Source organism: Sinocyclocheilus grahami, unplaced genomic scaffold (genome assembly GCF_001515645.1).
Source record: "Sinocyclocheilus grahami isolate Dianchi unplaced genomic scaffold, SAMN03320097.WGS_v1.1 scaffold6.1, whole genome shotgun sequence".
Lineage (NCBI taxonomy): Eukaryota > Metazoa > Chordata > Actinopteri > Cypriniformes > Cyprinidae > Sinocyclocheilus > Sinocyclocheilus grahami.
The window spans coordinates 1,479,213-1,504,335 of record NW_015505185.1 but is presented as its reverse complement, the minus strand read 5'-3'; the positions used below and the strand labels follow the sequence as shown (position 1 = coordinate 1,504,335).

The following is a 25,123-nucleotide window of genomic DNA, read 5'->3' as shown; positions in this document are numbered from 1 at the left end:
TTTTACAACATTATCCAAGTCTAACTTGTTGGGAATTCTTGTTGGCAGACAGGAATTAACTCTTGTCATGCCTCGCATCCCATAGATCATTGGTTCTCAACTGGTGGGTTGTGACAAAAATGATTTGAGAGTTGTTCTGATTGTTTGTTGGAGACAGCAAAGGAAAAAAATTTGCACATTGAACTCAACAATATTATGCCACAAATGTGTCTGTTAATTAAAGCAAGTAAAATTAGACAGATGCCAACATGGACAGGATGCATGACATGCCCTCAAAAACTTATATAAAACTTAAAACTTAAATAAATATTAAAATTAAACAAAATCATAAAACAATTTTTTTAAATAAAATAAATAATAACATTAATTTGTTTTAAATAAAATAAAATAAAATAAAATAAAATAAAATAAAATATGGGTTAAATTGTTGTGAGGATAAAACGTTTGTGGCAATCAACACAGTATGTTTCGTAAAGTGCTTCCAAGAGCATGAAACCATTAAAACTCAAGAAACATTTAGACACTGAAACTGTCAAAGTCCAGAAAAAAAACCCCAGCTCAGAACCACTAGTTTAAATGAACTTGCTATTTAATTGTCCTGCTGCTTTGATTTGACTGATAGTCTCCTGTCTACTGTACTTATTTCTCAACTGAACAGCTGATGGGCGTCATGACAACCACACTTTCTTTTCAGCCTTTATTTCAGGAGTGATTTGCATGGATGTGTTAAAGCTGTACTCTCTAACGGACCGAAACAGCATGACGAGAGGCAGCGGAGGAAGCGATAAACAGTGCCTCATCCCTGGAAAAAATGACAAGCGTTTAATTTATGAAAACGTCCATCAGTCAGTTTCCTCAGCCTTTTATAACATCCTAATGTGTACAATGACTGACAGTAAAGAAGACAACAGGAAGCCATATAAAATGAAGAGACTGATATTAAAGTAATTTTTCAGTGACAGAATCCTCTTTCTGAAAAAAGACAGCATGACTGTTCTGACTATTCTGCACATCTTTCATTTCAGAGCTGTTTAAACATTTTCTGAATCATTTATAGAGCTTTGGGGAAATAGAAAGAAATGGGTTTTACAAGAGGTCAATTCCAAAACTCTGGAAGAGGGTCAGGTTGAGACCACTCACCTGCGATCATGTCATCCACAGAGCTCATTTTGAGCAATAGCCTCTGAATGAGGCCGACCTCAGTGCTGGTCTGCAGGTTGCGGACACTCTTGCGCAGTATGGCAGTAAACATGCTCCAGATTTCCGCCTGGCATGTGACTTCACAGTGTTCCAGCAGCTCCAACATGCAGATGATGGCCTCTGCATCCTGGATGATGAAGTTCATCTCCAGGTCAAACTCACCACCAACCAGCTGGAGCGGAAGAGAAAGAAAGAGAAGGGAAAAGGACAAGAAAAAAATAGATTAGACTCACTGTAAGTAACAAGAGAGAGTGCTTTTCTTCTAAAGCTTTTAGCGTTTGTTTGACGTCAGACAAACCCAAGTGAACCAATTGTGACAACAAATAGCTTAACTAAACTCAAAGAAACCTTGAAAAAAAAGCAGATGTTTCAACAATCAAATCCTTCTACACTTCCGGTCATAAACAATAACCGTAATCATTTGGGAATTATAAACACCAATCAATATTTGTGTTCCGTGGACTAAGCAAGCATGAAATTGAAGATTTCAAGACTCGTCTCGAGCACATGGGAAGACTTCAGGCACCTTCTTCAGAGAGCAGCGAAGCACACATGTGGAAAATAGACCCCTGCTTCTCGAGGCTTATTTTACAACATTATCCAAGTCTAACTTGTTGGGAATTCTTGTTGGCAGACAGGAATTAACTCTTGTCATGCCTCGCATCCCATAGATCATTGGTTCTCAACTGGTGGGTTGTGACAAAAATGATTTGAGAGTTGTTCTGATTGTTTGTTGGAGACAGCAAAGGAAAAAAATTTGCACATTGAACTCAACAATATTATGCCACAAATGTGTCTGTTAATTAAAGCAAGTAAAATTAGACAGATGCCAACATGGACAGGATGCATGACATGCCCTCAAAAACTTATATAAAACTTAAAACTTAAATAAATATTAAAATTAAACAAAATCATAAAACAATTTTTTTAAATAAAATAAATAATAACATTAATTTGTTTTAAATAAAATAAAATAAAATAAAATAAAATAAAATAAAATAAAATAAAATAAAATAAAATAAAATAAAATAAAATAAAATAAAATAAAATAAAATAAAATAAAATAAAATAAAATAAAATAAAATAAAATAAAATAAAATAAAATAAAATAAAATAAAATAAAATAAAATAAAATAAAATATGGGTTAAATTGTTGTGAGGATAAAACGTTTGTGGCAATCAACACAGTATGTTTCGTAAAGTGCTTCCAGGAGCATGAAACCATTAAAACTCAAGAAACATTTAGACACTGAAACTGTCAAAGTCCAGAAAAAAAACCCCAGCTCAGAACCACTAGTTTAAATGAACTTGCTATTTAATTGTCCTGCTGCTTTGATTTGACTGATAGTCTCCTGTCTACTGTACTTATTTCTCAACTGAACAGCTGATGGGCGTCATGACAACCACACTTTCTTTTCAGCCTTTATTTCAGGAGTGATTTGCATGGATGTGTTAAAGCTGTACTCTCTAACGGACCGAAACAGCATGACGAGAGGCAGCGGAGGAAGCGATAAACAGTGCCTCATCCCTGGAAAAAATGACAAGCGTTTAATTTATGAAAACGTCCATCAGTCAGTTTCCTCAGCCTTTTATAACATCCTAATGTGTACAATGACTGACAGTAAAGAAGACAACAGCAACAATTATAGAGCATAGCAATGCACAGCATGTTAAATCAATTATAATAGCATAAAAAGACAGTTTTTCAAGTTAAACATGCATTTGATAAAAGGAAACCTCACATAAACACTTTAAAAGGACCGTTCTGTAAGAAGTAGCCAGCAGATGACACACAAACTCCTCCTATCTTCTGTACAACAATGGAGCAAATGAGTATTTATTCACCAAAAACAATAGAACAATGTCCTGTTTTAATGCCAGCCTAAATGAATCATTATGACAGGAAGGTGTGCAGCATCTGTCTGACTACTTCCTAAAAACTAATTAGCATGAAGAATGAACAGAAAAAAAAATGTTTCTCTGAAGTCTCATCTTAAAAAAAAAAAACATCTGGCCCTAAAGCTGAACCCTGCGGCACACCAATAACAGTTTTGCTTACTTAAAAGTTTTATGCTGATGGGTTCTCAAAAAGAGATTAAAAACAAGAAAGTGGAAGTTTGACAGTTAGGTAAACTTCACTCTTTAAACCCCTAGCACAATCTATATACTTTGATTTCAGGACACAATTTTATACGATATATATAGTTTATCATATGTGACTATTGCCTATATTTTAGATATAAAAAAGATCAACATGAGCTACACTGCACATCAATTTAGAAATGATCACCAAATTTAGCCCAGTCTATTTTGATCAAACTTAATTTGCGTTCCAATTTGCAATTATCAATGTCCCACAGTCGTTCAAACAAAAGGTAGTTTCACTGCTTTAATAAGACTTGCATAGATTTACTTCTGTTTTAAAGAAAACTCAGCGAAGTGTAACATCATATCAATGAGACCCTAGAGATGTTTTTATTCCTTCAATTGTATTCACAGAATCAAGTACAGAATCATAAAAAGCTAATTCACTTTTAATGGCTAACATCAATCTTCTAAATAAGTAAAATATCCAATTGTCATGCAGCGCTGGGATATTTATTTTTTCCAGTGTATGCACTGCAAGTTTTGTCACTCCAGCCATTGTGTTTACTAATTACGATGACTTCAAGACTAATCATAGAGTTTATCAAGACATAAAATAACAGTTTTCTTAAATGAACAGTGCAGTTCTTGTTTTCTATAATCACTAAATTATGAAAAATATCATTCAACGTCTTCAATTTTAATAAGTCATTCACCACTATACAAAGGACGGAAACCTGTGCAGAAGTGTTAGCGTGTTGCCAGACAAAGCTTGCCCATTCAACACAGCTTCTCTTTTAATCACACAGCTTGTCACACTCTGAAGTGAGGTGTTTAATTGCATGCTCAGATACAACTATGCTTCGCTCGCAAGCAAACCACGCACAGGCTGTGTGTGTCCCCACTCGTGATATAACATTATCTTTGGTCAGGGAGGAACACACAACCTAAAACGTGGCTTGCTCTCGCCCTTGAAATGCTTTGTCCTTGCATGAGCTTAGACATAGCTGGAGCTTATAGACTTTTGACAGACAACAATAAATATGACTGACACACACAGAGCGCTTCGCTAAATGACAGAAAGCTGACGCTGGCTCCGCCGCACGTGCTTTTATAGCTTCCCGGTCATGACGTCATCCGCCGTGACGTCCCACTCAGCTATTGGACTGATTTCACATGTGATTCAGAGCGTGGGTCACGGAAGGCGTTCCCCTAGCGTTCTCGACGCAGCTCGAGTTCCTGAAGAGGAGCCCCACTTCTTATTATCTATTTTTAATATAATCTTTTTTGATTTACACTGGTAGTAAATACGCCTTCAGCAAGTTTATTTGTGTGAATCTGTTCAACTTAAGTGAATCCATTCAAAACTCTGAATCATGGATTCATTTGTGTCTTCACACAAACCTTACTTGCATAAAGAATCACTGAACTCAGTGCACACAGACTGTCTGTCCTAAACACAATTAGACAGACAGTGTAATGATACAGTGTTTCACTGTAGACTGGAACTATTGTTTTATGTATACAATGCAATGCAATAGTATACAATATTGTAAAATGCAAGATTTCATTTTTTTTTATCTGTTGTCCAATTTTAATATCAAATAAAAAAATTATTTTTACAGATTGATTTCTGCAAACCACTTGATTTACAGGCATCACAATGCTCAAAAATCAAAATCAGCATTACATTTTCATTTATCTCAGATGCATACTGTTGAAAATATTCTATTTAAGCATTTATTTAATCTCTGAATACACAAACCAGCATGTCAGCTTTTCAGGTACCATACAAGCAAGGTTTGCCTGTTTCTGGAGAGTTATTATTCACCAGATGTGATCAAAAAGTGGCTTCAGGCATGCAAAAATTCAAACAGGCTGCACTGTTAGCGCTTTCGCTTTTATCACCTCAAACCAGGCGAAGACACAACCTTCCTGGTATCCTGCTTGACAAATGTATACATGATAAAATAGATAGAGCATCTGCTCTTCCCTGGAGAGATTTCCATTGCTGCCTGCTTCCTCCTCTCTCCATAACTCTCAGTAAATAGGACATCAGCACTGTTTATTTCCACTGTGCTCATAGCCAACGAAAGCGTGCAGTGGAAAAAAATGGCTAAAGTCTGATTTGTGCTACCCATAACCATGGCAACCGAGCATCTCTGAACCCCAACTAGGGGAGAAGAAGCTCAGTAGAAATGTATATATTTATACATTTCTTTACATCAGGATCTTTTTTGTCCTCTTAAAATTACCTATTAGAATTGTTGATCTATAGTAAAGGCCTGTTGACACCAAGTACAGATTATAACGATAAAGAAAAAGTCAAAAAAATCTAAAGATTGGAATTAAAATTCTAATTCTATGACTAATGAAGTACAATTTTATTATAACAACGTAGAGGAATGATATAGTTGGAATCAGTGCTATTTTAGTATGATTGAGCTGCAATTATTTCTATTAATATTTTTAATCTATCTGCCGTTTTTGACACTGTGAATCATCAGATCCTCCTGTCCACCCTCTCATCACTGGGCATCACAGGGATTCCACTTTGCTGGCTGGTCTTTCAGGGTGGCCTGGGGAGGGGAGGTATTCAAAGCACATCAACTGGTCACTGGGGTTCCTCAGGGATCCGTTTTTGGACCCCTCCTCTTCTCCATATACACTACATCACTGGGACACATCATACAGGCACATGGCTTCTCCTACCATTGCTATGCTGATGACACACCGCTCTATCTTTCACTTAAACCAGATGATCCAACGGCAGCTGCACGGATCTCAGGCTGCTCTCGTGGAAATCTCGGCATGGATGAAAGAACATCACCTACAGCTCAGTCAGGCAAAGACTGAGCTCCTTGTCTTCCCTGCCACTCCAACTCTACAGCATGACTTCACCGTCCAGTTAGGTTCATCAACAATTACCCCATCAAGTTCGGTAAGAAATCTTGGTGTTATCTTTGATGAGTGACCAGCTGACTTTCAAAGACCACATTGCAAAAATTGCTTGATCTTGCAGGTTTGCATTACACAACATCAGAAAGATCAGGCCCTTCCTAACGGAGCATGCTGCACAACTTCTTGTCCAGGCCCTTGTCATTTCTAGGCTGGACTACTGCAATGCTCTTCTAGCTGGACTTCCATCATGCACAATCAAACCTCTACAAATGATTCGGAATGCAGCGGCACGACTGGTCTTCAACGAACCCAAAAGGGCCCACGTCACACCTCTCTTTATCTCCCTGCACTGGCTGCTGGTTGCGGCTCGCATCAAGTTCAAGACATTGATGCTTGCATATACAGTAGAACAGCTACAGGCTCAGCACCAGCCTACTTCCACTCTCTATTACGAATCTACATTCCCTCCAGAAGTCTAAGATCCACTAGAGAGCGATGCCTCATGGTACCATCAAAGAGAGGCACAAAATCACTTTCCAGAACATTTTCGTTTACCGTTCCTGGCTGGGGAAATGATCTTGCAACCCCTATCTGGAATTCTGAATCCCTGACAATTTTCAAGCGACAGCTGAAAGCTCATCTCTTTCGTCACTATTTGACTTCATTCTAAAAAAAAAAAATTTTTGTCTTTTCTTTAATCTTTCCGTCTAGCTTGTATTTATTTGAACAATGCTTGAAACTTGGTATTACGAGCACTTCCTGTGTCTATTTGCCTCTTTAAGATGAATCACACTCTTAAAAATAAAGGTGCTTCAAAAGGTTCTTCAAGCGATGCCATAGAAGAACCATTTTTGGTTCCACAAAGAACCATTCAGTCAAAGGTTCTTTAAAGAACCATCTCTTTATTACCTTTTTGTAATCTGAAGAACCTTCTTTCGCCACAAAGAATATTTTGTGAAACAGAAAGGTTCTTCAGATGTTAAAGGTTCTTTATGGAACCATTTAGACAAAAAGGTTCTTCTACGGCATCGTGAAGCACCTTTATTTTTAAGAGTGCACTTGATGTATTCCCCAATTGTAAGTCGCTTTGTATAAAAGCATCTGCTAAATTAGTAAATGTAAATGTGAATAATTTTTTATTTTTTCCATTTTTTATTTATTTTCCCATTTTTAAATCTTCCATTTTTAGTTTTGTTTGTGTGTGTGTGTGTGTGTGTGTGTGTTTTAGTCTTTTTTTTATTTTTTAAATCTGTATATGTGTATATAGTTAATATTATAAATATAGTTCATATTTATTTTAGTTTTAATTATTTTAATACATCAAATTAAACTAAATTAAAATGATAAATGTTTTCTTGACAACTAGCTGAATTATATATATTGTATTTTAAGTAAGATCTTTTTAAACAGTTTTAATTTTAGTTTCAGTTCTAGTTTGAGTTAACTATAAATAACCTTGGTTGGAATCACTTTTCATAACGTCTTTTTTCCAGATGATGAACTATAAAAACATTGATAGCCAATCAAAATCCACTCGACTGTAACGAGCTTGAGCATTTAAAGCTGTAGACAACATAACTGCAGCACACACTTATAATAAACAGAACGTTTTCATCCGTGAATGTGGACACTATAGTTATTGTTGTTATTTATTTTATTGTTTTTTACTGTTCCTTAAGTTAATGTGTATATAATAGTGCAGATTTGATGAGTATGATTTTTGATTGTAGACTTCGGTATCTTGTTATTTTGGAGCACATATTGAAACATTAATATTTGATTTAATCTCTTTTGAAGCTCTAAAGGAGAAAAATCTGCAAAGCAGGAGACTTCAGCAAGAGTCTCCATTTGCTCTCCATTTAATATCATTGAAACAGTTGAGATATTAAAGAGGTCTCATTTGTGAGTTTTCTCTCCTGCGGGAGAGCGCATATGGAACTGGCCGGCTGCCATAGCAGGACCTGATTAGAGCTCCTCTGATCATTGTGTTTGCTAATCTTAAACTCCTCGCTCCAGTCACATCTGCTGAGCCAGGCTTGAGGATTCTTTAAATATCAGCTCCTGAGTGGATCGTTTCATAGGCTATATGGTCAAAGCTGTTAAGTTAACAGTCATGAACTCCTATGAACATTTCATGAACCTGTCTCTGATATATTATACATGCAAATGAACATTGGTTACCGATCTGAGATACTTAATGCTGCTTAATGGGCAATCTTTATAATATAGTGGTCCTTTTTAATGGCTCTTTATAGGTGTGTAAATGCTGACGGTGCCTGTGAAATTGTATATCAGCTGATTCATTTGCAGATAAATTGAGGCCGTGACATCCATTTTCACTTTCAAGCTCATGCTAAACACATCCATGATGCTTTAGTGTTTCTGAGACAATTAAAGTTTCCACAAAACTATTAAGCTGCACAACTGTTATCCATCCATCCATCCATCCGTATTTTTGATCAAATAAATATAACCTTGGTGAGCATAAGAGATTTCTTTCAAAATAATTAATCAACTCCAAATGTTTGAATTAAAATAAATAAATAAATCTTTGATTAAAGCGATAATTCACCCAAAAAAGAAAATTCTGTCATTAATTAATTCATGTCATTCCAAACCTGTAAGACCTTCGTTCATCTTCTGAACACGAATTAAGATATTTTGATGAAATCCGAGAGTTTTCTGACCCTGCATAGGCAGCAATGGAACTACCACGTTCACGGCCCAGAAAGGCAGTAAGGACATCAACGCACGCCAAAGACTGACAAGGAAGAGAAGAAATTGTTGAGTAAAGTCGTTGTTTTTGTTTTCTTTGTGCACAAAAAATTAGTCTTGTTGCTTCAGAACATTAAGATTGAACCACTTATGTCACATGGACTATTTTAGTGACGTCCTTACTACCTTTTTGGGCCTTGAATGTGTCAGTTGCATTGCCGTCTATGCAGGGTCAGAAATCTCTCGGATTTCATCAAAAATCTTAAATTTGTGTTCTGAAGATTAACAAACTTCATTGGAAACGACACGTGGGTGAGTAATTAATTACATAATTTTCATTTTTGAGTGAACTATCCCTTTAAATCCCAGCCAGTTCAGTCTGTTAGCTTGTGTGCCGTCACCGTTTCCAATTGCCGCTGCAGTCCTCTTCCTCCTGACATTTTCCTGTTGCTTTGACATTAGATCTCAAGTCTTATGATTACAGTGAACCTAAACATAGGTCTGAAGACTGCAAGATAATAGTTCTCTGAAATGAGAATGCAGGAAGCAATTCAGAGAAAGGAATGGTGACAGTTTGAAGTGACGGGTTTGTTGGGGTTCTTCTGAAGCTGTCGTCTGTGTGACTGTGGTGGATATAGTTTAGGCTTTATATGTGTAGTATTATCCCCACCATAGAGAAATCTATGCAAATATGACACCTAAGAACATAAAAAGAGGGCAAATTAAAATAATTAGTAGTTAAAAGCTCATGATTAGCAACAGATACCACATATTAAAAAAGCATTAGTAAATTACTTGTGCTGCTGACTGATTAAATACTCGCCGATTTCCTGTTAATATAAATAACAGATAAAGAGTAAAATGTCCCTATTTTGTCGATAAATTGTCCACAAATTACAGATATTTAATAAGCTTATGAAAAAAAAGATCAGCCATTTATATATCAAATGTATTACTTTATGCAAATGTAATGTTAAAAAATATTCATAGCTTATCCTCCTGTGATTTAGCTTATCAGATCATAGACAGGTTTTGCTTGCAATGCTATCAGCAAAAGCTCTCCAACTTCCATTGAGTCTGGAAGCAATCTGCAGACAACATGTAGACTTTAAATGACATACTGCATGTTTGCGGATCCATGTTTTCGAGCCAGTGCATGATTTGCATGCCAATTGAATGTTTTCCTTTCGCCAAAAGCTACATTGAAGTGTCTGGGTATGTAGTCACGGCAACAGCTTTTGGGTACAGACAAGCTAGCTGCGCACCATTACATATCGCATTACATAATGTTAAAAAATATTCATAGCTTATCCTCCTGTGATTTAGCTTATCAGATCATAGACAGGTTTTGCTTGCAATGCTATCAGCAAAAGCTCTCCAACTTCCATTGAGTCTGGAAGCAATCTGCAGACAACATGTAGACTTTAAATGACATACTGCATGTTTGCGGATCCATGTTTTCGAGCCAGTGCATGATTTGCATGCCAATTGAATGTTTTCCTTTGCCAAAAGCTACATTGAAGTGTCTGGGTATGTAGTCACGGCAACAGCTTTTGGGTACAGACAAGCTAGCTGCGCACCATTACATATCGCTGGTGGTTTATGACACATTCATTGTAGCATGTGTTCCTGGGAACAGTGTTTGATTACTACATTGTAAAAGCTGTAAGGTACTACAATTATTCCTGAATGGCTGGAAGTGAAAGTACATGGAGTTTTCACAGGTATTCATCTGTTTGAAAGAGCTGTTTATTTATATAAAAAGTCTGCTTGTTTAGAAATCTGAATGCTAAAATTGATGCATTCTCTTTTTAGAAGAAAAAAGTGCAGATACCTGAAGAAATAATTTTTGTTGCATGGTGTTTTGAGTAAGAATTTTTAGGTGCAAGTTTGATTGCTCATCAACTATTTGATCGGTTGACTTATGGTTTTGTATTTTTAGCTACAGTGTGTTATTTTAGCTGTTTTTACCTTAGAAAAGTTGCATCTTTAAAGCAGTACCACTACTAGGTCAGTCATTTATTTTTTCCTTATTCATCTATATTTTATCCTTACATCTCACTATGACAGCCTTGGTTGCACTTTATGCAGTTATTAATTCAGCATTTACCAAATGTGCACTAAAATTAAACAGTATCTCAAGTCCACCTCTCAGTAACAATGTGGCCTTTATATGAGCTATTTAAAAAGTCCAATCATTTATGCAACGTGCACTTTATGCAGTTATTAATTCAGCATTTACCAAATGTGCACTAAAATTAAACAGTATCTCAAGTCCACCTCCCAGTAACAATGTGGCCTTTATATGAGCTATTTAAAAAGTCCAATCATTTATGCAACACCCATAAAACTCAAATGTTGATTCATAAATGTCTTAATGAAAACCATTATGGTTCATAAAAACCATAATGTTTAATTACCACTTCATTTTTGCTTCAAGTGCCAAATCAGCGTATTCTAGACTGAACAGTTCTACCTCATTTCCTCCCTCAGTCTTCCTAGCTATTTTTGGAGAGAAATGGAACCAATAAACTAAAAATGTCCCATTGCCATTGTGTTTAAAGAAAGAGTTCACCCACAAACATAAACATTTGGGGAAATGTACTTACCCTCAGGCAATCCAAGATATAGTGAAGAATAGTGAAGAAACAAACTCATTCACATCTTGGATGGGTGAGTACATTTTCAGCTAAGTAAAATTTTTTGGTGAACTATCCTTTTAAGGTAGCCTACCTTTTTTAAGAGTTATCAGTCCTCTGTGTGACCATCTACACTGGGTAAAATTGTAGAGTATTCACTTATTAATTCACTAATTAATAAAATCTTCAGCAAGCAAAGTTACTATCAAACAAGCAGCGGATTCAAACATTCAAAATGCCATGAGCAAACTCATTACGAATAAACAGCGCCCAGCTACAAAATTCAACTATAAACCATCCCTAGGTTTATTTACCGGAGTGTAAACCGTAACTAGCAAGCAATGCCACTAACCTATCAGCATTTCCAGTAGCGTGACAAACGCTGATTTCAGATGAACAACAAAGCATTTCTGGTAACAACCAGTGTTGGGGAAAGTTACTCCATAAAAAAAGTAACTAATTACGTTACGTAGTTACTTTTTATGGAAAGTAATGTGTTACGTTACTTTTTAAATCTGGACAGGGCTTGCTTGTTTGTTTTTAAAATAAAAAAGTTATATTTCTGGCCAATATACAAGCCTTTTCACACCAAAAGTGAAATGAATAAGCCTCAGGCTGAAGGGAAAGTAAATTTACGTCCGTACAGTAGAATACAGAAGAAGATATTTCAACACACTTCAGCAATAAAAAAAGAAACACAAATGTTTGTCTAGAGTAATTTTTGCTTATTAGTATGGTTGAACTGGATCATCGAAGGTCAGAAGCAAAGACATTGGTTAATAGAATGGGATTAAATACATAAAGGATATTTGTGTTGTTTAACATTTAATTATTGCAGGTTTGCATCATATTCTGAGTTGCATTATTTTTATTCATTTTAAGGAATAATGAATCTGTGTTTTTTTTTTTTTTGGAGTGAGATGAATTAATGCATATTCATATTTATTTTACAACTACAGTAACATCTTCTGATTTCTCTCAGCATGGGGACAGGTGAGCTGTCAATCAATAAATTGGTAAAAAATAAGTAACTTGTGTTACTTATTTGAAAACGTAACTCAGATATTCTCTTGTAAATTAAAAAGTATTGTGTTACTTTACTAGTTACTTGAAAAAAGTAATCTGATTACGTAACTCGCGTTACTTGTAATGCGTTACCCCCAACACCGGTAACAACCAACATTTTCCAGCAAGTAGCAGTGTTGTAGTGTGACAAAACGACATTTTTATGCCATAATATTGCTCATGGAGATTTCCAGCACTGCAAAGCCCAGCTCATTCAAATGAATCGGTTCGTATAAAAGAACCAAATCAAAATAGAAATGCACCGACATAAGTCAATACATTTTTGATCCCAGATCACATGGTTTTGGCACAAACGAATCAAGTTCCTATATAGTGATTCAGTGTAAAAGAGTACATGTGTTGTTTATTTGACACAAGCTTTGGAGCTTCTGTGCCACCAACATCAAGATTTTTCTTATAAATATTCAGTTAATAAGTGCTTTCCATAACATTATACAAAAAAATTGTCATTTTATTTTAGATGCATTAAATCTTTATGTAGTTCACTGCTGTCACTCTAACGTAAATATTTATTCATCCAAAAACACTCACTGTTTTTATACCAGTAAAATAGGTCTCGGATTAAATTATTGGCTGTAGTTACACTGAATTATGAAAAACTTTACACATTTCACCTTTGGTTTTCAACATCTATATGACCACAGCAAAATGAAATACAATTTAATAACTGAGTGGGAAAAAGAACATCAAAACTCCAATTACCAATGAATGCTGTTTTTCTGCATTTGCCTGATCATAAGAAAACAAATCGGAAAAGAAAGAATGAGAGTGGCATACAACGCAAAGCACACAAGACGTTCTCATGCGCATCGTGACACAAACTCTCTGGAGAAAAGACTCCGACGAGAGAATTCTGCCTGCAGCATTTCCTCTCTCTTCTACCTTTCAACTGTCAAAATGTCACAACTATAAAGGTCAAGGGAAAAGACAGATAAGGAAGGAAAGAGATCAGATACACAAATGAGTTTATTGTTCCCTCTGCCCCATTAATTCTGGTTAGTTCTCTGCGTGCCACACATCAGGTTCTGTGGGCTCGTGACGTTGAGCTAACTGTCAGATCAGCTCTATATAAAGAGTCCTGAGTTCTGCTGGAGATGGTTGATGTAACTCAGCAGTAAGAAAACACTTGGGAATTTGTATCACATTTCAAAGAAAACAGTAATTATTTGTGGTGGAAATGTGACTGTCACTGTCTGTGATATCCTATCATGTTTCTTTGCTGTAAAAGCATTGATCAAATGTTTTGTGAACAGCTTATAACAAAAAAAGTCAACATTTAAAAAACTGATATGTCTTTATCAATGTATTATTTAGTGAAATATTTACTTAAAATTCACCCAAAAATGAAAATTTGCTGAAAACACACATCAGGTTCTGTGGGCTCGTGACGTTGAGCTAACTGTCAGATCAGCTCTATATAAAGAGTCCTGAGTTCTGCTGGAGATGGTTGATGTAACTCAGCAGTAAGAAAACACTTGGGAATTTGTATCACATTTCAAAGAAAACAGTAATTATTTGTGGTGGAAATGTGACTGTCACTGTCTGTGATATCCTATCATGTTTCTTTGCTGTAAAAGCATTGATCAAATGTTTTGTGAACAGCTTATAACAAAAAAAAGTCAACATTTAAAAAACTGATATGTCTTTATCAATGTATTATTTAGTGAAATATTTACTTAAAATTCACCCAAAAATGAAAATTTGCTGAAAATTTCATCACTCTCGAGTCATCCAAGATGTTGTTTGTTTTGCTTGTTTCTTGTTTGTTTGTGAGGTTTTTTTTCTTCATTGGAACAGATTTGGTGAGCATCACTTGCTCACCAATGGATCCTCTGCAGTGAATGGGTGCCGCCAGAATGAAAGTCCAAACAGCTGATAAAAGCATCACAATAATCCACAAAAAATTCACTGGACTTCAGCCCATCAATGAATGTCTTGTGAAGTGAAAGGCTGGAAAAAATAGCTCATAATCCATAATAACAATAAAATAATAATTTGTTAAATGTATATGAACTCTACATTTGTTTGAACTCTCCTTCTGACGGCACCCATTCACTGCAGGATCTATTGGTGAGTAAGTGATGAAATTTAGTGATGCTAACTTTCTCCACATCTGTTCTGATGAAGAAACAAACTCATCTTACAGGTATGATTTAACAGTAAAATATTACTGAAAAACAAAATGGCAACAGTTTTTGCTGCAAGAAAATAACATTATAACAAGTGGGCTTTTGCAGAAAATGTAAGTAGAATACATATAAAAGATAAACTATTTAAAAGTACAAATTATATAAAAGTATAAAATACGGCCCTTTTGAATAAATGAAAGCATCGTTAATGAAAAAGCTCACAATTGGTTGATTGCTCACAAAACAAGTTCATAAAAGATGTCTCCAAAGCCTGTGATGTCACCAGACAGTAATACTGCTCAGTAAATTAAATTCATGAAACCAGACGTTCCTTTGTGCGAAGCTTCACAAAGCGCATTCCTTTGAATGTGTTATCTTCAAATCCCTCATTGATTCTGCTGCTGACAGCACATACGTTTTAAATTTAATGCTTTCTGACTCATCGCTCATCATTTGTGGCCAGTCATCAGGTCCTGCACATGAATTCTAGTGGTCTGCATTTCCTATCCTGCTTAGAGCTGAACACATTAGCCTAAGCATTATTACAGCTTGACTGCTTTTCATAAAGAAACTCAGCATGATATGAATGAGTGAGACTGCACACTTTTATGGAGTTGTTTGTTGAGAAAGATTAAACCGTACGCATGAAGTAATTCTGTGTGGTGCTGTAATCACAGACTCGCACAAGCACATAAATTTAGTCTCACACAGTTGGATGCAGAATGGGAAAGACAAAAGCCGAAAAGCCACTAAAGCCAAAGAGTAAATGCTGGCGGAAATAATAAGAGATGTTGTCACAACTCACACAGCAAGCTGTATGTAACAAAACTATACTAAAAACAATAGGTTGTTCATTCAACTGAATTACTTTTTTTTTTAAAGCAAAATACTAATAATTCAGAGATAAGGAATTTTCCAACAAATAAATGAATACAAAAACATTTAAAATGTATGAAAAAAAACAACAACAATTTGAACCTTTTCATCTCAAGAGGAAGCCAGATATGACAAAAATACTGCAATTACTTTTCTGAAAAGCAAAAAAAAAAAAAGTAATAATTGAATTGAATTGAATTCCAAAATAGGGAATTTTCCTTGCCCACCAAAAATAATAAATATTAAGCAAATTAATAAATTTACATTTTATGAAAAAAAAATACATCTTCTAATGTGCAAAGTAAAATTAATGTAACAAAAATTTAAAGTAACTATAGGCTGTGAAATATTTTTTTTATTTTAAATCCAAAATATGACATTTTCTTTGCCAAACCACAATGAATGAATGAATGAATGAACAAACAAATAACAGGATGTAAAAACTTTTTGAAAAACAAAAAGTAATCATTTTATTTTATTCCACAATAAGGAATTTTCCTTGCCAAACCACAATAAATAAATAATTGTAATTTTATGGAGGAAAAAATTTAATTCAATTTAAATCCAAAATAAGGAATTTTATTTGCCAAACAACAACAAATACATTTTAATTAAATGGGAAAAAATTTAAAAAAATTTAATCTGAAGTTGACATTTAAAAAAATGTCTAAAGTGATTTAGAGATTTAATTTATCAAACACAATGATCTGTGGTGCTTATTTCTACCCTGTCTCTACTATTCCTTTCAATTAGAATGGAAAGGCCAAAGAAAGTAAATAAATAAAATTAAGTAAAAATTCACTGTCAGCTGGCAACAAGACTTGCATCTGGGGAACACAACCTTAGAAGCATCAGTACATATATCCAAGGACATCAAGATGAACCCCAATCACCTCATTTATCTTATTTCATGAAACAATATTCGTACACCCACATTCTAACATCCCTCGGCATGCTGGGATGTTGATCCGCTCCATGAGTTTTCTATATTCCTCCTCTATCCGTCGAACAGCAATGAAGTGGCTTTCTGAGACGATTCCGACAGCGCAATTATTTTGATCAAACAGCAAATTATCTCATATGTGCCGAGCTCTCGGTGGCACCATGGGGCTGTTTCTGTTTTATCAGAGAGGAAGAGAGCAGGTACAGGTGTCATGCTGTGAATGCCAATGCAGGAGGAAGTAGAGGAAGGAAGGATGAGGGGAAAAAACTTCCTGGCAGAGGAAGAGGCGGTGCTTTTTGTTAGCCTGAGAGAGGTGGAAATGAGGTGAAACATCAACGTGAATATGTGGACATGTGCTCTCATATTTAGAGACGTGTAATTATCTGAAAAGTGGAATGACAAGGAGCTAACGGACACCTTCACAAAGGTCAAAGACATTTTATACTGAGAGACAAATGTGTGACCGAGGCCATGGGGACAAGTGTCACTGACATAAAACTGTCTTCACAAATCCAGAGCTTAAAAAAGGTCTTTGTAATTTTTTGTAATTTTGTTTATTCTATTTAATTGTATATTTATGAAAATGTATATATATTATGTAATATGTAATATATAATATATACAGTGTTTCCCCTAGGGTTACGGTTACCATTATTTTTTAATGGTTAAATTACATTTTATTAATCAAAAAGCATGTCTAATTAATTAAAATCATGAAACTTAAACAATTTAACATCAATTTATTAAAAGTTTAACAAAAATTACATGTTTAGGGCCCTATGAAATGTTTTATTTTTTCCAACCTTATGTTTTATTGTTACCAAATTCTGATTTAGCATGTCTAATTATTTGAAAGCATAAAAACAAGTTGAATTTATTCTTACAATAGCCTTATGATTTTTTGCTCAGAAATTTTTAAGGCATAAAATTCATTCATTCCTTTTAAGTAATGAAAATTAAACACATTTTATTTTTTGGAAAATAAAGGTAATTTAATATTACAATTAAAACATTGAACAAATATTGTATGATTATCCCTTAAAAATAAGGTTTTAATAATTTTAGTAGTAGTAGCAGCAGCCTGTTACGTACATTCTACTCAACAATAGTAATATATTTCTGCCGCAATGCCTTCAAGTTAAACCAAACTTTTATTTTGACGGGTTGCCTTGAATACCTTTAAGTTTCTGTGTGTATATATGAGGATAGTTTTACTCAAATGAAACTATATATATAGACATTTACGATTAATTCAAGTACTTTACAGTTACCGAATAACAGGATTTTACTGTAGCATTTTTACATTATTTTCCCAATAAAATGAATGGAAAAGACACTGAAAAAGAACTGGAAATAAGCACCACAGCTCAATATTTCAAATAAATTAAATATCTAAATCTCTTTAGACATTTTTTTTCTGCTTCAGACTAAAAAATTTAAATGTTTTTGTTGTTGTTGGTGCTGTAGTTTTAATCAATCAATCAATCAATCAATTAAATGTATTTATTTATTATTTATTGTTTTATTGTTATATAGTTTTTGTTTGTTTGGCAAAGAAAATGTAAATATTACATACATTTTTTGATTATGTTTTGTTTTTTAAAAAGTACTTAAATGATTTTAGCAAATGGCTGCAATATAACAAAGAGTGAAAAATTTAAGGGGGTCTGAATACTTTCCGTACCCACTGTATATATATATAATATACTGTATATACTGAAAAATTTAATTAAATTATTATTATTATTATTGCAGTAAATTGACAAACTATAGTTTATATACATTTTGCTACATCTGGCTTGCTCTTCAGATTAAAATATTAATTTTATTTATAAAATTGTATATAATATTATAAAATATATTTTATATAATTTATTTATTTGTTGTGGTTTGTCAAGAAAAAAAATCATTATTTTATAATTAAATTAAATAAATGTTTTGTTTGTGTTTTACTTTTACATATACGTGTATAAACACATTGGAAACGACTAAGAGCTAATGGACACCTTCAGAAAGGTCAAAGACATTTTATAATGACAGACAAATGCGTTACGAGGTCACAAATCTAGAGCTTCCATATAAACAAAAACAAGATTGGAAGGCGATAGTCTGATTATGAATGATTTATAACAAAACATAACTCTTTCTGTGCGTCTATTTATCATGTCAAGCTTTGCATGGAAGCCAAGGAGCAAATACAAAACATACAAACAATAAATAAATCAACAGTTTGTATTTGACAACAAATTTGCCGCTCATTTGAAGTAAAACTGGAAATGTAGCCTCAACTGCACCTAGAGAGAACATAGCAATGCATTTTCCATTTGATAGGACTGATAAAAGAGAAGGCACACACCTGCAGCAGCCTGGTGAGTTCAGCTGACAGACTTCAGCACTACGGACAGCTCAGCTCCCCAAACCTGCCAATGCCTGCAAATTCCACCCAAATCAAACGCACCACATGTACTCTATTTACCCCATCTGCTGTTTGCTGCTTGAATTTACCCCTAGCTGCTGTAGGGCACTCACAGACTGCACAGGGACCTTTTTTAGACTCTGTAGTCTGGAATCATAATCAAGCTGAGAAAGCAGCAAAACATGGTTGGATGAAGTATGATGTCTGTTTCCATTGCTACACTTTACGGACATGTTTCTTTATGACTGGGCATACCCTCACTGATTAGTGAACATCCAGAAAAAAACTTCAAACTTCTTGAAAAATAAATGATTATGATTTGATTCATTCTCTTTGACTTGTGCAGTAGTGAAACTGGCTTCTCACTTTGAAATATATAATATAATCATGTGCATGTATTTTGCTTGTATGTGATTAATTATAAAAAAAATAGTACCTATAAAAACATAATAAGGAGAATCAGGGCAATAAAATAAAAGCTGTAACAATATGTATGTGATTACAATGAAAAAAATGTGACAGTAAAAACCTGTTATTCTGCAACTGTAAATTACATATTTATACTGTACACACACACACACACATATACTGTATAATAATGTGTAACTTTGTGAGTATAATATCAAATGCAACAATTTACAAATGAACAATTTACAGTAAATTACAATAAAAATATAAAATAAGATGCTGTAAAATTGTTTTACAATACATTGTAAAAAATATTTTAACTAATATTAATATACAATTAATACTAATATTAATAGTATAATCTATTTTTTGTGTGATTAATTAAAAAATAAAAAAGTGCCTATAATAATATAAGGAGAGTCTGAGCATATATATATATATATATATATATAACATTTATTTATTTATGCCTAAAATTAAGCATCTCCTAACAGTTTAAAACAAAAACAGAAAAGTTAAACTCACAAGAGTTTAACTGATATATATATACATAGGCACATTGGAAGGGGAAAGTATGAGCACTCTTTGTAAATATTAAAAGGGTGGTTGATTGCGTTTTCACTTTTTTAACGTTAGTGTGTAATTTTGCTGTTTGAGCATAAACAATATCTGCAAAGTTACGAAGCTGAAATTTCAATGCAAACGGAGATATCGTCTTTTAAATATTCTGGCAGTTTAAAGCCTACAAAAACGGCTGGTAGGGACTACAACAAGTCACAAACCCTGATAAACCCCACCCTCGAGAAAAGGCAGACCAGAAGGCGCAAGCGGGGCATCCATAAGGCAGACCCTGTCCTTCTCTTTCATATCGGACAGGGTCAACCACAAATGCCTCTCTGCCGCCACCAGAGCTGCCATGGACCGCCCAATAGCACGGGCGCGAAGGGCTAAATCAGCGGTTCTCCTCAGTTCTAAAATGTCATCTGCTTTGACTTGCTCGCCTTCATCTAGCTCTTTTAGCAGGTCGGCCTGGTACGCCTGTAACACTGACATAGTGTGCAGACACGCACCAGCCTGACCTGCTGCCGAGGACCCCTTGCCCACCAGCGCTGAAGTGGTTCGCAGCGGCTTGGAGGGCAAGACCGGAGCCTTCAGAGACACCACCGCACCGGGTGACAGATAGCTCGCAAGCGTCTGCTCTACCCGGGGCATCGCTCTGTAACCGCATTCACTCAACCCCGCCACATTTCCATAATAATCAGAGGCAGGGACGAATAAGCGGGCCGAGAATGGTTTCTTCCACGATCCCGACACCTCGTTGTGGAGATCGGGAAAAAACGGCAGGCTACGGCGCGGGCAGTGGCAACTGCTCACAATGCGGACAGTCGGCCCGCTCGAGAGCCGACGCCGCGTGCTCCGCTCCCAAGCTCGTGAAATGTGTATCCCCGCTCGTGATGTAGCGTGGGCAGGGAGGAACACACAGTCTGTAACGCGATCTATTTTCGCCCTTTTTTGCCTTTTGTTTAGACATTTCTTTTCTTTCTCCCTAGAAGCTAACGCCGGCTGCCCCTCACGTGCTTTTAAAGCTTCCTGGTAAGGACGTCCCCCGCCGCGGACGTCTCGCCCATCGTTCGACTGATTACACATATGATTCAGAGCTTGGTATCGCTGAAGGCGTTCCCCTAGCGTTTTCCGACGCAGCTCGAGTTCCCGAAGGGGAACTGTATATATTAAAAGCTAACATAAGCAGTAGCACTACAAATAACAGTGTATCTAAAAGTATGAGACAACAACAAACAAAAACATAGGCCTACCATTAAAAGCCGTGCTTGCACAGTTTCTGCACGATCCTCTTCAATAATATCCTCTGCTTCTCAATCGGGCTCAAACTGATAAGCGATATTAACGATGCCGTTGTTGACAATACAACCGGAGCACATGCCGCTGAGGTGAGGGGCGGAACGTTTAGACACGCACTAGAGACGGTTTAGCCAATCACAACACACTGAGCTAGCTAACCAATCAGAACCCATCGCCTATTTCCGAGGGAGGGGCTTCATAAAAGCAGGAAATGATCAGCACGTTTCTCAGAGAAGGGACAGAGCGGTGTGGAATAAAGGTAAATTATGTGAAAAATTATGTTTTTTTTTAAACTAAGCATTAACACATGTTAGACTGCACCCCATAAACATAATCAAGCCTAGAAAAAAAACAGTTTAATTATTTTTGCACTCTCGTTTGGTGCTGCTGAAATAATACACTTTCACTTTGCACTTTAAGCATGCCTGTAAAAGTAGTCTCTTAAACCTCCAAAAAAAAAAAAACCTTTTCATTTTATGAATTCACTCATATCAAAAAGGTTTTTTGTAGCTGTAATGGAAAGGTTAAAGAGCTCTGAAGCCATCTGTGGAGATCAGAAAAGAACAGCTCCTGTGTGGAAGAGAAGGTACATCTAAGAGGCATGTGAGAGGGGAAGCTAGCTGTGCGAGCTTGAGCGAGTGCACCAATATGACACAGCTCCAGACATTAGCATATGTTCACCATGAGCCAGTCAGTTTGACAAGAGATGTGCGGGTGTGTGTGTGTGTGTGGAGAGAGACTGCTTTAGGCTAGGCCAGTCACATTCACTTTATCAGTATGGCTGATGACAAGAAGGTACTGCATTCTGCTATACATTCATTGTAGCTAAAATAAAATCTGAAATATTTTTTTTTAAGTGAATTGACAGTAAACTGCTCTGAAGCAACTGAAACAGGTTGCCAGATTTCAATTAAACTCTTTTAAGCTTAACTGCTTTAATCTTTAATGTACAGCATGATCTGATTAGTGATTAGTGATATAAGGAGATCATGCAGCATACATTGTGTCTGTGCCTTCAATTCCTTGCACTTCCAGTTAAACATGCAGAGTGATCCAGGATTAAAATCCATCTGTTTTTATGACGGATGTCAAATGCCTTTCACTTTCCAATGGCTAATTAAGTCCTTTCACAGTTGTCGCAACACATTAACCTTATTACGTTCTAAGTTCTGAGGCCAATTCAATTAGTCACAGGAATGTGGAGCACATGGAGAACTGGCTTGTGGCCAAACTGAGAGGTTTTGAGGACAGATATGGGACACCTGGTCAACGGCAGTATTAGTTAATCTAAAGTCACAGAATATACTGTCCTGTACAGAACAGCTTCAGTACAGCTTCACCAGATCTTTGTTGCAAAACTCTTGACAATATTTAATTATCATATTGACTCACCCCAAAGCTAATAGGCAATTTTCTTTATTTGAATGAAAACACTAATATATGCTGTATCTAGCTATAGAATATGCTATAGAAAATAACAGATACTCTGAAACAAATTTGGTGCAGGATTTACTTCACTCAGAAATTCCTAAAAAATTTCACAAAGAATTACAAAAAAAGGCAAGTAACACATTAAATTTAACATGAGATTTGGAAGTAGAAATACTTCCAATAAACTTTGTTTTATTCAAAATGATTTTTCGTACATGGAATGCTATAGAAAATGGATATGAAACAGAAAATAATAAGAATGTTTGATTTTCTCTTTTCCATAGCAAAAAAGCCAACAGTGCCAGGTTTCACAATGATGCCAAAACACCATTTATTATTGCATATTCCAAGTGATAATATGTGGAAATACTATTTCTCAAGACCAATTCTCAATGACATGATAAATAGAGAGATATAATAAGCTAGATATAATCTAATTTGTTAGAAAAATACTAAGTGGGATATTAAGATACCAAGATATTGATATTAAGTGTGAGAAAAAATGTGATGTATAAAAATATTATAAAACATGCTATGTTGCCACTTTACTAAAGCCATAAGTAATTATTAAATTCAAATAATTAAAAATACATTTTGGTATAGCATTTGGTCCATAAATAAGCTATTTATTCCTCTGTAAATGTTCATAAGTCGTATGGATTGCTTGGTTATTTCATGCTTCTTTGCGTCATTTTTGGAGCTCAACAGCCCTCATTCACTTCTACTGTACTGAACAAATACAGGAAAAAATAATTCCCACAAAACAGCTTCTTTTGTGTCACATAAGAATGAAAGTCATAGGGGTATGCAATAACATGAGGGTGAATAAATGATGACAATTTTCATTTTTATTCAGCTCTTTTCCATACAACAATTCACTGTAATCAAGTCTGTCAAGATGTCAAAAAAAAACATCACTAGTGGAAAAAAAGGTATGTGAAGTTCTCCTTTTGTGTTCCACAGGGAAAAAAGCATACAGGATTGAGTAACAATATAAGGGTGAGTAAACGACTTTTTTATTATTATTTTAGGTGAACCACCTATTTTATTCTACTACGTTTTTGTTTAGCTGATGTTTTTATCTAAACGGCTTACACTACTCTTACTGCAGGGGCAACTCCCAATGGAGCAACCTGAGGTTTAGTGTCCTGCTCATTGGTGATAGTTCATGGATCCTACCGGCTCTTTAACCACCAGTCTCCAGCACACACACTCACACACCCGCCCGCGCATAACAAATGTGGGCTGCCTTAGGTGGCTAAAAACCACAGAACCCCCATGAGGTTTACCACAAGCCCACTGCAATGCAGGCAAACACATTATGTGCGTGTGTGGTGGGGGGAGTAATGGAGAGAGTAGAGAAAAGAAGGAACAAATAGAACAACAGTGACTGAGAGAGTGTGTAAATCGTTTTTCAGCACACTACTGGCTGGATTCAGAGTCCCTCAGTGCCACTGCGACACACTAAATAGCAGGTATGAGACGGTGTTAGTATGCAGGTCACACACACTGCTGAAGTGGAGAGTGGTCCTGCAGTACACACACATACTACGTAGTTGTCTTTCAGCCCAGTCAGTATGGCCTTTACACACCTGTGTTTACGAAAGTGCAAAGCTTCTAAGTCAGGAATGCAGTTTATTACAGCTTCTGCTCGGATGCTAAAAGCAGGTATTAAAGAGAAAAGGAGCAGATTTTCAACATATATCATTAGGATGTTCTGAGCCATAAATGTCATGTGACTAATCGCTTTAGAGCTGCAGGATAATGAACACATACCCTGTGTTCCCATATGCCTACTTCTATACTATATAGTAGGTGAAAAATAGTATGTGAATAGAGTAGGATACCCAAATTCAAATTCATTCTGAAGCACGCATCTCATGGACACTTTACTATCCCATGAGGCAACGGGACCGGATTTGTAAAGAGCAGTGAAACCACGCAACTGATGCTGTAGCGACAGTCTCAATGCCTTCACTAGCAACTATCTTAAGATGTGACGTCAAAGGCTCTACAAAACAAATTAGGCACTGGTGAACTATGTAATGAAATATTTGTGCTTCAAAAATGTTTCAACTTTAGTCAGAATACAATTTTAGAATACAAAAATGCAGTGATGTCATAATTATGCACATGCCCCTTATAAAAGTACCAACATCTTTGAGATTTGACAAAGAAATAACTGATAACTGAAAATTATAGTTATATTTTAAAATATTCTCAATAAAAGACACAGACACATATCATGGCTCAAAATTGGCTCAAAACTTGTAATATAAATCTTCAAAACTTGAAAAAAAAGGTTTTACATTTACATTTAAAATGAAAATTTCAGCAAAATTCAGCTGCTTTCACATTTCAGTAGGTTTTTATTTAAGCATCACTGAGATACTACTGTAGTTTTTATTAATAGTACCCTCTATAGTTACCCCCC

At 35.5% G+C, this 25,123-nt stretch overlaps 1 pseudogene; it reads right to left on the bottom strand.

The window, feature by feature from the left end:
• The window catches only part of LOC107587887 (neurobeachin-like), a 258,279-nt pseudogene that overhangs the window by 228,920 nt on the left and 4,236 nt on the right, over nt 1–25,123 (bottom strand).